The sequence below is a fragment of the Chinchilla lanigera genome, unplaced genomic scaffold (assembly GCF_000276665.1).
Source record: "Chinchilla lanigera isolate Chin_1 unplaced genomic scaffold, ChiLan1.0 scaffold00004, whole genome shotgun sequence".
Classification (NCBI taxonomy): Eukaryota; Metazoa; Chordata; class Mammalia; order Rodentia; family Chinchillidae; genus Chinchilla; species Chinchilla lanigera.
This window is the reverse complement of record NW_004955405.1, coordinates 39,911,499-39,927,841: the sequence shown is the minus strand read 5'-3', so window position 1 is coordinate 39,927,841 and position 16,343 is coordinate 39,911,499. Positions and strand designations below refer to the sequence as shown.

General features: G+C 43.4%; 1 long non-coding RNA gene across 1 annotated transcript in view; it reads right to left on the bottom strand.

Annotated features, from left to right (window-relative positions):
- Window positions 1–985: 985 nt before the first annotated feature.
- The window catches only part of LOC106149612, a 58,408-nt gene continuing 43,050 nt past the window's right edge, over window positions 986–16,343 (bottom strand). The window contains exons 2-3 of the long non-coding RNA XR_001235918.1: window positions 2,473–2,654; window positions 986–1,665 (exon numbers count right to left, since the gene is read on the bottom strand). This is a non-coding gene — a long non-coding RNA (uncharacterized LOC106149612). The remainder of the gene's footprint in view (window positions 1,666–2,472; window positions 2,655–16,343) is intronic.

The following is a 16,343-nucleotide window of genomic DNA, read 5'->3' as shown; positions in this document are numbered from 1 at the left end:
AGTCCAGCCTGGGGAATTTAGCAACTTAGCAAGATCCTGCCTCAAAAAAAACATAATAATAATAAAGGGCTGGGGACATAGCTCAGTGACAAGGCCATGGGGTCAATCTCCAGTTCAACCGAGTCAATCAGTCAATCAATAATAAGCATCACAGCACATCCTGGCTTGAGTGTCTACCCTCTCCTCCCTGACTTTCAGTGTGCTGATGGTACTGACATCCTTCTCGGGGTTATTGTGAAACTCACAGCAGACGTCTGAAATGCCTACCCAAGTGTTCATCTTGCAGGAATCGCTAATGAGTTTGCTAAATGAAAATCCATGAGCAAATTAGCCAAGTCCTACCTAATCTAACAGATTAATCAAGTGCCATCATATTAAACAGAAATGATGCGAAGGGCAGAGGGTCGTTTTACTCCATCAGAGTGTCACGGCTGGTGAACTCATCCCCATTTGGAAATGTTTTAAATAAAGACCATATTCATGCTACTCCACTGGGCTATTGTGAAACTCAAATTTGATTATCTATGAAGAGGCAATATGCACCATACATTGCGTACAAATGTGAAATCCTGGTGCCCGGGGATGGCTTCCCAGGTGTGTGACCTGTGCAGTCCCATTAAGCCCTGCGCTTAGAAACATCCCATATTTGGTTCGGTGACCTGCTCTTTCCATCTTGAAATTGTTGATAGTATTTGGACAGGAAGTCCACAGGTTTAACTTTGCAACAGGTCCAATGAATTATATAGCTGATCCTGCTTGTGACTCAAAGTATTACTTCTTTTTATAAAAAAACAGTGAAGGGAGTTTTAGGTAATTTTCTGGGTCCATAGTAGCCCTAAAATTATGTGATTCAGGAAAGCACTCTAAATGTTTTGCTATTTTTATTAATTTTTAAAACCCGGGGCTGGGGACTTAGCTTAGCAGCACAGAGCCTGCCCGGCAAGTGCAAGGTCATGAGTTCCATCCCTGGTACCTGAAAAAAAGACCCAAAAAATGAAAAATTAAGAAATAAAACTCTTCTACACCCACCACTGCTCTATTCCTAATTAAACACTTGGTAAAGTATCTGTTATTTCTCACCGACTCTCAATCTTCCAGTTTCCTCTCCGGGGAAATCCTGGGAAAAGATTTCACTTCCTCCTTGGGTTCAGCCTACTTAGCTCAGAGTCCTTAGAGACAACTCCAACCGAGTTTTTCTGAGGCTTCTTTCCACGTCTGCCCTGTGGCACACTTGTGTCTGGGTTCGGGACTGAAGACCTGCATTAGTATTGAGTCGTGTGTTTTACGTGTTTTGTTTGTTTATTTGATTTTTCTTTTTCCAAAAAGGACAAATTTTTTCATGTCTACCCTGCGAAGAGGAGTGGGAGGTTACAGTGCTCCGTTTCCAAGGCAAAGAAGCTCCAACCTCACAGAGAAATGAAGTCTTGGCCTGAGCAGATCTATGCTTCAGTCCTTGGGCCTGTGTCAGCCTCATGCAGCACGTACACTTCTTCGGCACTAATTTTTCATCAGTCAAGTGGGGTTGCAGATGTAGGGAGCATTTACTTCTAGGGTTCTGGGGAGAAGACGTGAAGACGATGTTCTTGAAATTCGTTTGAAGGTGTGAGGTGTCCATGAAAAGGGACTGACATGCTATGGAGACTTCTCATGATGAAGAATCTCATCCTATGAATAAATTAATCAAGTGTGAGAACCTAAAGAACTAAACTGGCCGGCACCGGGGTGAGATGTGTAGGAGAGAGAAGTAGGAAATGCAGAGCTCTCGCTAATGTAATGGAATAAGATTATAAACCACCCCAAGGAATCTGAAAAGGAAGGAAATGAAAGGACGAGAACAGAAGGAAGCTGAGAGAGCCTAGTGGGGAAAGTGGTAGGGACGACAGACTCTGACATTAAGATCCAGGAAGGTTGAGGCCTTGGAAAAGAGGTGATCAGGGAGAAGCTCTCAGTGGAAAGACTGGCTGCCACTTCCTGTTGTGCCTTCCGTACACTGTGCAACTCCTGGGAGGGATAGCGGACCTCATTCACAGTTATTTAGACAACTTCTCAGCAGGTGATAAGAAAGAGCTCCAGAAAGGTGTGCTCTTTTCTGAGTCACACAGAATCATCACTTGACCTAGCAGGACTGCTGGCCAGGGGGATTTTAAGAATAGCTGTTTGCTTTTATGCCACTTCCAGCAGGGCAGCCCACTAGCCCACGAACCTCAACCCAAATCTTCACCTGAATCACACTCCCTGTCATCTCCTGGTGGAGGTGGGGCTCTGGTATCCTCAGGAAAGCTCGCCTTGATACATTCTGAGTAGTAAGAAAGAAGTAGCTCTAGAAGACTCAGCAAGAGGTCAAGCATGCAGTTGCAGCCCACAGTCAGGAGAATCCTAAGTACCAGAGAGTCCCTGGGCATCAGAGGGGTTGGAGGAAGCACCAGGGGTTCTCATGATACATGGAATTGTGTTCCTGGAAGTTTTACTTACATTTCTCAGGACAGGGCAACTCCTGTAGGCTCAAGAACTTGGAGTCTATAAAAAGCCAACATCTGCACTCCAGGTGTGTATTGGATGTGTCTTCAAATAAATCTGTCACCCACAGATACTGCGGAGCTGCTGATGCTCCTCCATCCCGCAGGTGTGAGCAGAGCAGGCTCCTGGCTTGTGCCCTGTGGGGGCATCAGTGCAAATTTTTTGAAAGGTACATTATGGGGAGTGTTAAATACCACATTTATTTTTAAAGAGTGTTTCTACTGATAAGTTATTGCTTTTAATTTTATGAGCTTTATTATTTTAAACAGTGTGTACTTAACAGCAAAACAAAATGTCAATGAAATAAAATATTAAATTTTAATATGTAAGGACCTGCTTACAAGACATAGCAAATAACAGCAGAAATAAATTCTGTGGGAACTATAATGGAAATACAAATAAAGCTCTATCATCACACCTAAGGCAGGCTTCACACATGACAACAGTACGTTCCATACACAAGTCTTGCTTACACTGACAGCACATGTGTTTTGTTTTCTGTCTTCTTGGGTGGGACATACTTGACATCTTGCTGGTCTTCCTGTTTCCTTAGGAAGTTCTTGTGATGTTTCACCTATTTATTGGTCTCCTCCAGAGTTCTTTTTTGGAGTTCTTTGGGCAGATACATATTGCTCTTCCTCTGTTGTAACTGATCATTTATCAATTCCAGTCCCAATCCTCTAACAAAATTTCTCCATAATATTTTGCACTTATTATTTTCTTTGTAAACTATGAAACAATTTATGCCTGACATGTTTAGAATAAGTAAAGCACAACCATTGGCCAACACTTTGTCTTTTGAGTGACATCATAGTTGCTACATAACTTGTCAACAACTAGTTGTCTTTCATTTTGTTGTGAAATGTGACCATTCTGGCTGCATTTTTGTTAAAGATTCATTATCAGTCTTTGTTTGTTTGGAGACAGGGTCTTGCTACATAGCCCAGGCTAGCCTTGAACTATGTAGCACAGGCTGACCTTAAACTCACAGGATCCTCATACCTCATCCTCCCACATGTTGGGATTACATCACCGCACCCAGCCTCACTATCAGTTTTATCATCATGGTGAAAAGTTGACAGTATCAGAAGTACGTTGTTTTTCTTCACCAAATGGGAGGCCAATGTTATGTTGCTCTGAAATCCCAAGATTGTACTATATATTTCTCTACTGTGAACTTACAACAATTTTTCAGGAATTCGGCTTTGTTCTTGCAAATAGTTCCTGTGCTGGTCAACTGGTGTTCTTTTAGCAAATGTAACATCAGTGGGTAACTAGTGAACCAACTGTCAAACTGATGTTTGGGTTACTTTTTGAAATAGATGCAACAAATTTGTTCATAATGTCATATGGTTTATTATTGCACGAATAAAGACCTGTTGGCTGAGTTCCAGGATAAATTTCTAAATTCAAGGTGTAAAATATCTTTGCATCTACCAGGGCATATATTTTTATACCACATTTGGAAGGTTTATTTGGCATATAATGCTGAAGCTTCAACAACCACGAAATGATGCAAATTGTTCATCAGTTGTCGTGTATTCAGACAGTGCATAAATTGCTTGACAGTTCGAAACAAAGTTTTCAAAAAATGAGTGAACAGCAGCCAAATTGTTGGATTTTTTTTCTGTTTTGGTGGGCCTTTTTTCATTAAAATGTAGGAAATCTTGAAGGAAATCAACTCCCTGGAGTGTCGTTATCTCAAAACACACCTGTCACTTTTCCAAAAAATCCATTAGATTCTGACAATTAGAATGACTAAGTCCTGCTATGAAGATAGTGAGATGTCATGATAAATATATTTTTGAGTATTATTATTGATGCATCTAGAAGGTTTTACTGGTATTTCATTATTACTGTATTTCAAAACACCTTGTAGCATATCGTCTATTACAAACCATTTCCAACACTGAATCACAGTGTTGGCATCCATCCAATAGGTTTCACCCAACAAGAACCTGATAACATTTTCTGATCTAGTTCTAATGTTGGATCATTCAGGTACACAGGATCATTTTTAGAATTTTGACTGTCAAATATTTATTTATATTACTGTTTTCTCCCTCATTTGCATCAAGGTCTTTGCTCTATATTTTCCTATCTCTCATATATTTTCTTTTCTTTTTATTTAAAAGAGTAAAAGAAGGATAACATAGTAGTAGGGGGATTTAATGAATTACAGACAAAGTGGCAGGACATTATCAATGGTTGTTATTTTACCTATTGGTATCTTCAAGATAATTTCTCAGGAAAACAAATAAACAAAGAATAGTGAGTTACAGACAAAAAAGGTAGGAAATTATCAATGGTTGTTGTACTATACTTTGGTTTCTTCAAAGTGGTTTCTAGGGAAAACAAATAGAGCTATACATGAGTGATCAATTAAATAATCATTGACTAGTCTCAATGGTTGTTGTTGAAAACACATAGTAATAAATATACACCCATTTACAAAATAACATAGGAACAACAGAAACATTACAGAATTATGGACAGATTGGTAGGAAATTATCAATGGCTGCTGTAATACATGTTGGTATCTTCCAAGTGGTTTCTCAGGAAAACAAAGATATGCAAGAAAGATCTAATAAGTAGTTACAGCCCAAGGGTTGTGAAAAATAGCAGATTACCTCCTCATCATGACTCCTTTCACTGAGGTGTGATGGCTGGAAGGAAGGCCAGGACTGAAAAGAAGGACCGAGAAACTAGCATCAGTGTCCAGCAACAGGCTGTTTATTTTTTCCTCTATAGTTATGATTACGAGGGGCTCCTCCTTGAAGATAATGGTCTGACCAGAGGGAGAAGGCAGAGTATGCCCTGGGCCCCTTCATTCCTATTGGACAAGCTGGTAGAAAGGGTCTGAGCTCTGGGGCCTTTGCTTCAGTGGGCAGTCCGAACTCTAGTGGTCACCTTTACAATCAGGGCATAGCCCAGGGGGCTTCTTAGGGCAGTTCTTCTTGAGGTAGCCTGGCTTTTGACAGCCGTAGAAGATAAATGTAGTCAACGAGATCTTCTTCGGGCCCCAAGAATCGGACTTAGGGTCTGTTTCCCTTAGTGCTGCAACAAAGGCAGCTGTTTTTTCTCAGTCTCTTTGTTTTCTCTCCTTGGCCTCCTCCTCCTCCTTATGGCTATAAAATACTGAGGAGGCAATTCTTACTAACATCTCAAGTGAGCTATCTTGGGCAAAAGCCATTTATTGTAGCTTTTCTTCTACTATTTGGGGCTGACTGAGTAATAAACTTATCTGTAAGAATAGTTTGTCCCTCTACTGACCTGGGATCCAGGGAAGTGTGCTTTATCAATGCCTCTTGTCTAAGAAAGCAGAGGGGTGTTCTCTCCAGCCTCCCAGCACATTGGGATCCTGCAACCACTTAGTGTCCTCTCCCCAACCGTCAACACAGGCGGCAGGAACATGTGGATGAAGTCCTCCGACCGCTAGTCAGTCTCAGCACCATCAGGTGCAAAGTGTCCCAGGCAGGTAACCTAGACATGTACCTTCTCCATGAAGGCAGTTCTTCAAAATTTGAATATCGGGCACCCATGTAATCCATGAAGTCTTGTTGCAGACCTCTCCAGAGCTCTACTTGCTCCTCCACCACAGCCTGTACAGTTAGGGGAAGAATGACACCCAGGGGGGTCTCCCCAGGTATTGTGCAAGGTCTTCCTTGTTTCGAGCTCCTGAATGGCTCCCACATCCCCAGTCAGTTCAACCTCTGAGTTGTCGGGTGTTGGTACTCTCGTGTTCTCTGAGTCCTTGTTCATCAGCTCCTCCTCCACTGACTCCAGACTTTTCTGGCTTTCAAGGGCAGGGCCAAGAACAACCCACCATGTGGCATGTTTTCCCAGAGGTTTCTCCATGTTGGGATGATTCATGCACGTCTCCAGGTGGGCCTATTGTGTCACTGCTTCTCTGTGGCATGGCGTTTCTTGACTGCGTGGCAGCGGCTGGCCTGAGGGCTGGCGCACGTCTCCACACCACTTCCCGGGTGCCTGTTGCCTGCCTTTCAAGGCACCAGAGCAGCTGGGTGCACCAGGCCCCAAAGGGCCCGTGCTCCCCAGCTGAGCAACCTCCCGGAGCGGGCACCTGCAACCTGCCTGCTTCCCCGGGTACCTTCACGGCCAGGTGCACTGGGCCCCGAGGGGCCTGCACCGCCCCCCCCAGCTGCACGGCCTCCCAGAGGGGGCACCTGCTGTCTGTCATATTTTGCTAACCTCTTTGGCTCATAAGACCTAAGTCATCACTGATAGCCAAGTCACCTGATGACTCACTTTCAACTTCCTTCCAAAGTTGTAAAGGCAGATTTTCCTATGATATTGTACTGAATTGGGCTAATTCTACAAGAAAATGCTTAATACAATGTTTATAAATACACAAAAATGTAACATGGCATATCATGTGGGCAAAACACACCCATTTACACTTTGACACATGTACACACACCTTGCCACTTGTGTACTAAGTGGGAGAACACAAGGATTGTTTCCTGTATTCTCCAAGCACAGCTCCTGAGACAAGCAGCTAGCAACTGTTATTCTAAAGTCCGTATTTTCATTAGAAGAGTCTGGTATGGGTGACTTTGACCATGAGTGAGGAACTGATGCTGTCCTTAGGGACAGTGTGGTGGGTCGATTTCCAGACAACACTCCTGGCAACTTGGAGCCACCTTTGTGCTATCCAAACTCATTGTCTGATGCTGACAGCAATCCACAGCCTCCAAGGCCCTCAGGCAAACACACCTGTCTGGCCTCTCCTTCCCATCAGTTATGATGAAAACAATGCAAAGAACTTCCTACATGTGTATCAGGTTAATAATATCCCTTAGTTATTGCAGGCTGATCAGGTCTGCAATCTCCTGAATGAGTGTGCAGTGAAGGCTAAATAAACAGAAGCAAATGGAATTATTTCAGAGCTCCAAGAGGATCAAAGCCTTTTCAGAGAATTTGAGATTCTCTCAGGGCTAAGACCAAGACCTTCTCTGGGTGGCCTGTGTTTATTTAGTTACCAGAAGAAGGGAGGGGAGTACTCAAGAAGGGGGGAATTACTCAAGGACTTCTCCAAGTAAGGTATTAACTTAATCCATAATCAGGATTAAGTTAATCCACCCATTAGTGAAATGCCTGAGGTTATAGTCTTTACCTAGCTGAGATTGGATCCAGGTGTCATTGGCTATGATGTTGTCTTATCCTTTGAGGTTTTCTGGCTTCATCCACCATAACAGGTCTTAGTAGGGATTAGTGACTCACAGAGATTCACTTACTATGAGTCCACTGCCCATTTCCAGATAGGAGCCTAGGACTTGGACAGATTCACAAGTGAAAATGAAAAGCCAGTTGATTAATTTAAGTCCTGCTCAGGGCTGCTTTGTAGTGGTCTCCATCAGATGTGGACCTCCTTGGACAATGCAAAAGAGGCCATAGAATTGGAGGAAACTAGCTTTTGAATTAAGAAGACTTTGGGGCTACAAAGGAAGCAAGGGCAAGGTAGAACAAATACACCAAGGAGCAAGCACAATTAAGGGGGTTCAGGACCCCATGGGCAGATGCTCAGGTATCTGCATAGCTATCCAGGAAAATCCACCTCCTTGAAGGCAATAAAGGTACATGGAGGGAGCAGAAGAGCATCAAACACTCAGGGTTGGCTCGGCACTAAAGTCTCCTTGGGATGGGAGGTGGGCAGGGAAACAGCCAATGCCCAATGCCTGTCTGTGCCCTGTGGGGTGGGGTGAGTGGAGAAGTCACTGGCATGGGCACAAGAAGGAGGAAGGCAGTTTAGATCCCTTCACTTCCTCAGGATTTGGAGATCCATTAAGATCCAAAATGCGATCAGACCATCAGACCAGGCTCTCTCTCCCAAGCACTTGTGCTTCTCCTTCCTGCCCCAGCCACAAAGAAATAGTCATCCTCCCCCCACCGAAGCTCACCTGGCCACCAGCTCACAGGAAGCTGTACCATCTGCAGCTCTACCCTGACAAGCACTAATTGCGATCATCCCCAAAATATCTGGTCTCTGGTGGTCTAGGGCTTATATGGGATAGGCAAGCAGGAAGTACAGAGGCAGAATGGCTTGTTAATTGGTGATTGGTTCTTATAATATGCATTATAGTGACCAGCTATGCATTACAGTGACCAGCCGTTTCTAAGAGACAAAAGTAACAGGAGCTATAACTGGAACTATCACCTGGGCAGCTAACAAACTAAAGTATACTGGCTGGGGCGGCGGGCATCTTCTGCTACACCATCAGCTTATGAATGGATAAACAAAATGTGATACTGTATCTTAGTTACTTTCTCATTGCTGGGACAAAATACCCAACACCCACAAGTTAAAGGAGGAAAGGTTTATTTTAGCTCACACTTTATAGAGGTTTCAGTCCATAGTTGGCTGACTCCAAGGAGGGGTGGAACATGGCAGGAGAGCATCACAGAGGAGAAATAGTCCATGGCAGAGCAGGCAGGAAGAAATGAGCCTTCCTTCTTCTTTCCATTTTTATTTCATCCAGACTACAAGCCTACTGGTTGGTGCTACCCACACCCAGAGTGGACTTTCCCTCTTCAGTAAATCCATCATCTACATCCAGAACAATGCTAAAACGATCAGTGGACTAACCCAGTATCATACACCCATGATCCAGTCACTCCGAAAAGCCCCATCTATGAGTGCATGAGGCTTAGGAAACATGTAGATATAAGCCATCGCAATTTCCATACAATGAGAAGTTCTTTAGTCACACAAAGAATGAAGTGCTCTGGCATAGATGTACCTGAAAGCATGCTACAACATGGGTAAAGCAGGAGAGAATATAGTGCTTACTACATGACTGCATTTACACAAAATGAAAATATAATATAAATGTCTAGAGTTGGGAAATCTATAGAGATATAAAGTAGGTTGGGGGGCTGGGGATTTAGCTCAGGGGCAAAAGCGCCTGCCTGGCAAGCGCAAGATCGTGAGTTCGGTTCCCGGTACCGGACAAAAACAAAACAAAACAAAAAAAGTAGGTTGGGTGGGAATAAAAGACATGTAAAAGATTAGAGGTGATTGCTAAAGGGTAAGTAAGGGACTTCTTTTGGGGATGTTGACATTAGTATGAAATTGATGGTGGTGATGGTTATAGAATTCTGTGTATGTACCAAAAGCCATTTCACTGTACACTTTAAATGAATTGGATGGTGGGTGGATTATATATCAATGAAGCTGTTTGAAAAAACATAAAAGGTAAGAAGATTGCACACTTACCTCACCAATGGTTTGGGGAAGATTTATGAGTACTTGATAAATATTGATAAATATTGATAACATCACATTTTCTTAGTTATGCTCAGAGTTCCTTGCATTGCAAGAAGCAGAAATCTTCATAGACAGAGAAGCAATGTGAGATTCAAATTCACTGGATTTAAGGGCTGGAAGCAAAGTTCCACGCATTCTTTTGCCTGTATTGAGTACTCCTGCCTAATAGAATACTGTACTCGAACAGAGGCATTAATGGTTTGAGCTGAGCTTGATTCTGATTGAACATCTGTAGAGCTGAGATGTTCATTTCTACAGAGAATCACATGGTAACAGCTTCCCCTTTTGCTTGGGGCAGCATGGGGAAAGAAAGGACTGGAGTTAGAAACAGTGGGGACACTATTTAAGACTGATAATTCTATTTTGTGTTGCCAGGGTTCCCTGGAACTTCAGGTGCACTGACACCAGGAGGGTGGGGTGATGTATGATTTGAGGAGTGGGCTCTCTTATCCAAGGATCCCACAGTATTATTGTTCTTTTAATCATGCATTTAAATACTAACAACTAATTTTTTGTTGATCATATGAGCCAAGTCCTTAAAATCAATCACACATACATACACACACACTCACTCACTCATTCACAGACAGCACCCAAATTACAGTGGCTTGCCTTACAATTTTCTGGCTATACAATGGTGCCAAGTGGTATACTCTGTAGAATCCTACTGTGAATTTGAATTTTGATGCTTCCCTGGGCTTCCCTGTGTGGTACAATGCTCTCTTAGAGGTCTGGCTCAACAGAGAACTACAGGTTTGAGTCAGCCACGTGTACAGGAGGACAAACAACCAATACTCTGCAGTAGATACTTTGCCAAGCTCTGGTTGGTGGGTTAGGTGCACTAAATGCATTTTTGGCTTAGGATGCTTTTAACATACGACAGGTTTATCAGGACGTAATCCCATCGCAAGTCAGGAAGCATGTGGATATACTGCTGGTTCTGTCTCTCTGGACAGCTCTGGTTAACATAAAACCTCTGAGCTGCTCCGTGCAGTTGTGATTGGCTTGGAGTATGCTTCTTGAGACTCTCTTTCCATAATGTTCTTCTTTGTCAAAGCTCTTGGGGCCATGCTGAGACGTTCTAGAAAACAAAGCCAGCAAGGGCACTATGGTAGGGTAGGAGCTACCATTGAGCTAGCTGGCCCCCTAGAAAGGAACCTTCAGGAGAAGTGGCCTGGTGGAGGTAAGTTGGGTAACTGGGTTGCATCCTAAAATGGGGTCCCAAGAACCCAGCCCTGCTGCCTTCTCTCTTTGCTTCCTGGCTGTCATGAAGTGAGCAGGCCTCCTCTGCCATGTACTTCTGCCATGATGTTCTGGGCTGCCACAGGCCCCAAGCCATGGAGCCATGGGGCCCGAGCAATCACGCACTGAAACACTGATGTCATTGACCAAATGTTTCTTTATGAAGTTGATCATCTTGGATGTTTTGTCACAGCAATGGAAAGCTGATGGACACTGCCTCTTTCTTTCTCATTCCCTGTGAGAGGTAAACCCTCACTTTACTAACTTCACCCACACCTCTTCCAGGCACTGCACAGATGATGCTTGTGATGTAATACACAGATGCACTAAAAGGCTTTATCTTTACATCTCCAACTTGCAAATGGGCTTCAGAACTTTGTTGGCAGTTATGTCCATTTTGTCAAATGGGTTTCATTCTCTTCCATGACAGCGATGTTTTACAAATACATTTAAACCTTTGACATTCCTTAAATATAGATTTGAAGATAAACATAGAATGTCTTCAGCTAAGAGTAAGTTTGATGGCTGTGACCTTAGTGCCACTAATAAATAACTTAGAGGTGAAACAGAAAATTCATGGCTCTGTTGTACAATGGTTATTAAGAGACCCCAAGAATGACAAAGATAGGGTACAATAGAAATCGTGAAAGAAAATTCACAAAGGGAAGGAACAACTGGGATGATGGGGAAAAGAAAAGAAAGAAAGAAGGGAAAAAAATATATGTATATATAAGGATAGCTGGGATAATTGTATTGTTGATGTCTATTGGTTTATTGAAAGGAACAGTTAATGCCTAAACTTTTGACCAATTTTGCATGCTTTCATCTGGTAATCCGAACAACTAATTTGAAGACAACAATATGCAATATAACAGCCATTGTTGAATTCCTACCATCTTGTTTAGTGAAACTCTGTATCATTTCAAATGTTTTTTTAATTATTTTTTATTCTCTTTAATGGTTTGATCAGTCTTGCATCCTTACATCTGGTAATCTGAGCAACTTCAATGAAGATAACAATGTAATATAACAACCATTATTATTTTCCTATCATCCTGTTTTGAAATTCTGTATCATTTTTATTGTTTTTGTGTTGTTTTGTTTTTGTCTTTGTTGTTGTTATTTTGTTATTTTTTTCTCTTTGCAACTAAAAAAAAGAATGTCAAGGATCATGCGAGAAAGGTGTCACTGGTCTAGGAGAGTTAAAGGAGTAGGGCATATCCATGTTTTCTTGGAAGATTATTCTTTGCTTTCTGGCTGGCCAGTTGTGTAACCCTGGGACAATGTTTACCTCCCTCTCTTGATCCTCTTTTTCCTCATCTGTCAAATGGGAACACCACTGTCTTGCTGATAGCGGTAAGCATGGGAACACTCTGTCCTGAGACACTTAAGGCTGAAAATTTGTTGTCCCATCGCTTTGACTGTTTTTGGCAGAGTTTCCAGCTGTACATTGCTCCTGCCGCTGATAGTAGCTTCGTTCAAGATAAGTTCCTTCCCGGGACTGCCCACATCCAAGCCCTCCTCAGTGTAAAGTGCAGGGGTCCACCATCTTGGAAACAACTTGGAGAAACCACTCTAGTTTGAGAGCTCCCTATGGGGTCAGAAAAAGCTGTCACTGGGCAAGCACCAGGCTTGTCCTTCCCTTGGGCATTGGCCCTAATAATATTCTGCTTGATAAACATTTTTTTACTAAACACCGTCTCATTCCAAGGCATCCAATCGAATATACACATTTAACTCAAGAAGTGAATGAATTTAGATATTAGACTTTTGTAATTTAGCCAGGTATGGTAACACACACCTGTAATCCCAGCACTCTGGGAGGCTGAAGCAAGTGGATCACAAGTTTAAGCCCAGCCTAGGCAATTTACAGTAATTTAGCAAGACCCTATCTCAAAATAAAGAATTACAAAAGGACTGGGGCTGTAGCTCAGTGTGAATGTCCTGGAATCAATTCTGATGATCCAAAAAACCCCCAAAAGTTCTCAGATATTTATAACTCAAATTAGGAAGTGCTAATTCAGTGACTGATGCTCTGGAGGTATTTTAAATATAGGTGTTGACCTGATGGAGACCACTGGGAAGCAGACCTGAGCAAGATTTAAATTAACCAATTGGCTTTTCATGTTCACTTGTGAGTCTATCCAAGGCCTGGGCTTCTTGTCTGGAAATGGATGGTGTACTCATAGTAAGTGAACCCCCATGAATCACCAGTCCCTACCAAAGCCTGTTATGGTGGATAAAGCCAGAAAACCTTAAAGGATAAGACAAGATCACAGCCAAGGACACCTGGATCCAACCTCAACTAGATAAAGACTGTGGCCTCAGGCATCCTCCTGGGTGGATTAACTTAATACCTTACTTGGAGAAGTCCTTGAGGAATTCCCCTCTTTTTGAGTACTCCCCTTTCTCTTCTGATAACCAAATAAATATGGGCCACCCAGAGAAGGTCTTGGTCATAGCCCTGAAAACCTCAAATTCTGTGAGAGGGCTTTGATCCTCCTGGAGTCCTGAACTCATTCCATTTGCCTCTTTATTTAGCCTTTGCTGTACACTCATTCAGGAGATTGCAGACATGATCAGCTTGCAGTAACTAAGGGATATTATTAACCTGATATTGACCAGAGAGATATTTTTGTTTTCTACTGCTGTACAGCAAACCACATTAAACTTTGATTTCATAAAAGAATAACTTACTTTCCTCAACTCTGTGTACAGTTCTTCTGTTCTTATGTTCCAGGTAGTAATGCGTAAGGCACTGAGTGAGGGTGCAGAAGGTCCAGATGTTCCCAGCATGGCAGATATGGATGGGACATTCACCTGGGACTTCATCACAGCCTTTAGTTCTTTCCCACTTGGGCCTTACCGCGCGGGCTGCCTTATAACATGGCATCTTGGGCCTGAGAAGGAGCACCCCAAGTTGACATCCCAATGTACAAGCACTTATCACACATTTACATGGTGCTCACAATGTCCCCTGCCAAAGCTGGTCCCATGGCCAACCCTAGCGTTAGCATTGGAAAAGCTGACATGAGGGCTTGACCACTGAGAATGATGGTTTGCGGAAGACCACCAAACTAACGGGCTTCACAAGAGGGAGTGTAAGTATTAGGCAATTCTCTAGGGAACCAGAGAAGATGCTTCTTCTCTTCTTAGTAGGTGGTTTTCCTTTTGCACCCTCTCTGTAGAACACATACAAGCCATAGAAGATAAACATATTCATCAGACATCAGACTCAATCTCTTAAGGTTTGCTAAGTATACAAGTATACCACCAGGGACGTAGCTCAGTGGCACAGCACCTGCCTGGCAAACTCAAGGTCCTGAGTTCAATTCCTGATACCAGAAAAAAAAAAAGAAGTATTTCAGAGATAAAACTATACCTCGCTTATAGGGCTCATACCCACATGAGTGAGAGGGGTATGCAAACATGCAGTTACACAGCCATGTGATGACATACCACAAGTGTGTGCCTCCAAGGCCAAATGGGAGCTGGAAGAAGGTACACCCAAGTCTACTAGAGCAGGAAGGAGGAGGTATGCTGTAATTGAACAGGAACAGGAAAAGAAGAGTCCTGTCAAGGTGATGTAACGTGTACCATCACAGCAGTTTTTGTTAGAATTATAGGTCAGAGCTCTGGGGTGGAAAGTGCAAATGTGTGTAAGTATGTGTGTGTGCACATTTGTACCTATACATCTCTGCATGTGTGTGCGACTGAGAAGATGTTCTTATAAGATGCAGTTGGACAGGAAGGACAGGAGTTCCGTGTTGAAATGTTTTGGGGCCTCATCATCACCCCAAGGGACAGAAGGCTTAGAGGAGCGGAGAACCCGGGACACCGGTGAGCTGCACCCTGCCTTGCTTGGGGTGACGTCATTCTGTTCCTGCAGCGTGACCACACAGCAGCAATGCTCTCCACAAAGCACCAGTGGAGATGTAGCACTTCTGTACCACTGCACAATGCAGAGATGTCCATGGTGAGGCAGAAACTGAGGCTTTATGTGCGGACCAAGAGGGAGTCACATTTCGGAGTGCACCGAATCTCACTCCCCATATGCCCTGTTCCCCAATCCCTCTTTCGGGTGTCAGTGGTATCCTCATCTCTCTGGGCTCCTTCTTTCCTGGAAAAGCCTTTGGTCTCTAGGAATCTAGGTCTTTATTCAGGAATCATGCCTCCCTCCCCGCTCCCCATCATCTCTTCCCCTTTCTCTTGTCGAGCAATTGAGCATTGTGCAGCTTCTCTCTGCAGAGAAAGACCAGCCAGCATGGACATCTTCATACAGCGTGAAAGGCCTCAGAGAATGCCAATTACATAAATATCAGTGTACATTTATGGTGTCTCCAAAATGTCACTTGGGAAGTGATATGAGGAATAGTCAGATTGGGGACAGAAAGACAATGAAGAAGTGACTACATCAGCATAGGTAAAAACATGTGGAAAGCCTGAGGCAGACAAAGGGGGAGATAAGGCAGTAATTAGGGAGTGGAATCAAGCAGACCTTGTCACTGGTCCAGCCCATGACATCCCTAAAATGCAGAGATGTTGCTTCCTCAGGCAGAATGTGATGTGTTAGGATTTGGGATTATTTGTTGAGCCAGCTTTAGGATTAAAAATTCTCAAAGGGTGGGCATGGTGGAGCACACCTGTAATCCCAGCACTCAAGAGGCTCAGGCAGGAGGATGGTTGCAAGTTCGAGGCCAGCCTGGGCTACAAAGTGAGCTCAAGACCAGCCTGAACTGCATAACAAGACCCTGTCTCAAAAAGACAAAAAAAAAAAAAAATTCTCAATGAATCGAGCAATGTGTTGTTAGATGGTCCTCTCAAGTCATCAGCCAGGTTGGAGATACCAGCCACGACAAAAAACGAGACTGACTATGAACACCAGGTCCCACACGTCTGAACAGGGGTTGGCTCTTGCCTTAGTCCAATCTCTGTTGCTGCAACTGGATGCCATGCACTGGGAGATTCATAAAGTACAGAGCTTTATTTAGCTCCTGGTTCAGGGTCTGGAGAGTCAGGCACACGGCGGGCAGCTAGGGAGCCTTCCTACCACATCAGAAGGCAGTCAGTCGGGAGCATCACACAGCAAGACCGAGCAGATGCGCTTGTCGGGTGTTCAGCTTGTCTTCTTCTTCCTCTCCTTCTCCTCTTTCTCTTCCTCCTCCTCCTTTTTCTTCTACTTTTTGACAGTACAGATTTCCTCATTTAAAAACCAATCTGTTTAACAACTGCTTTGACCTACAACCCACTGCTCAGGCTTATGAGCTGTGTTCTTTTTGTTTTCTGTACACTTCTG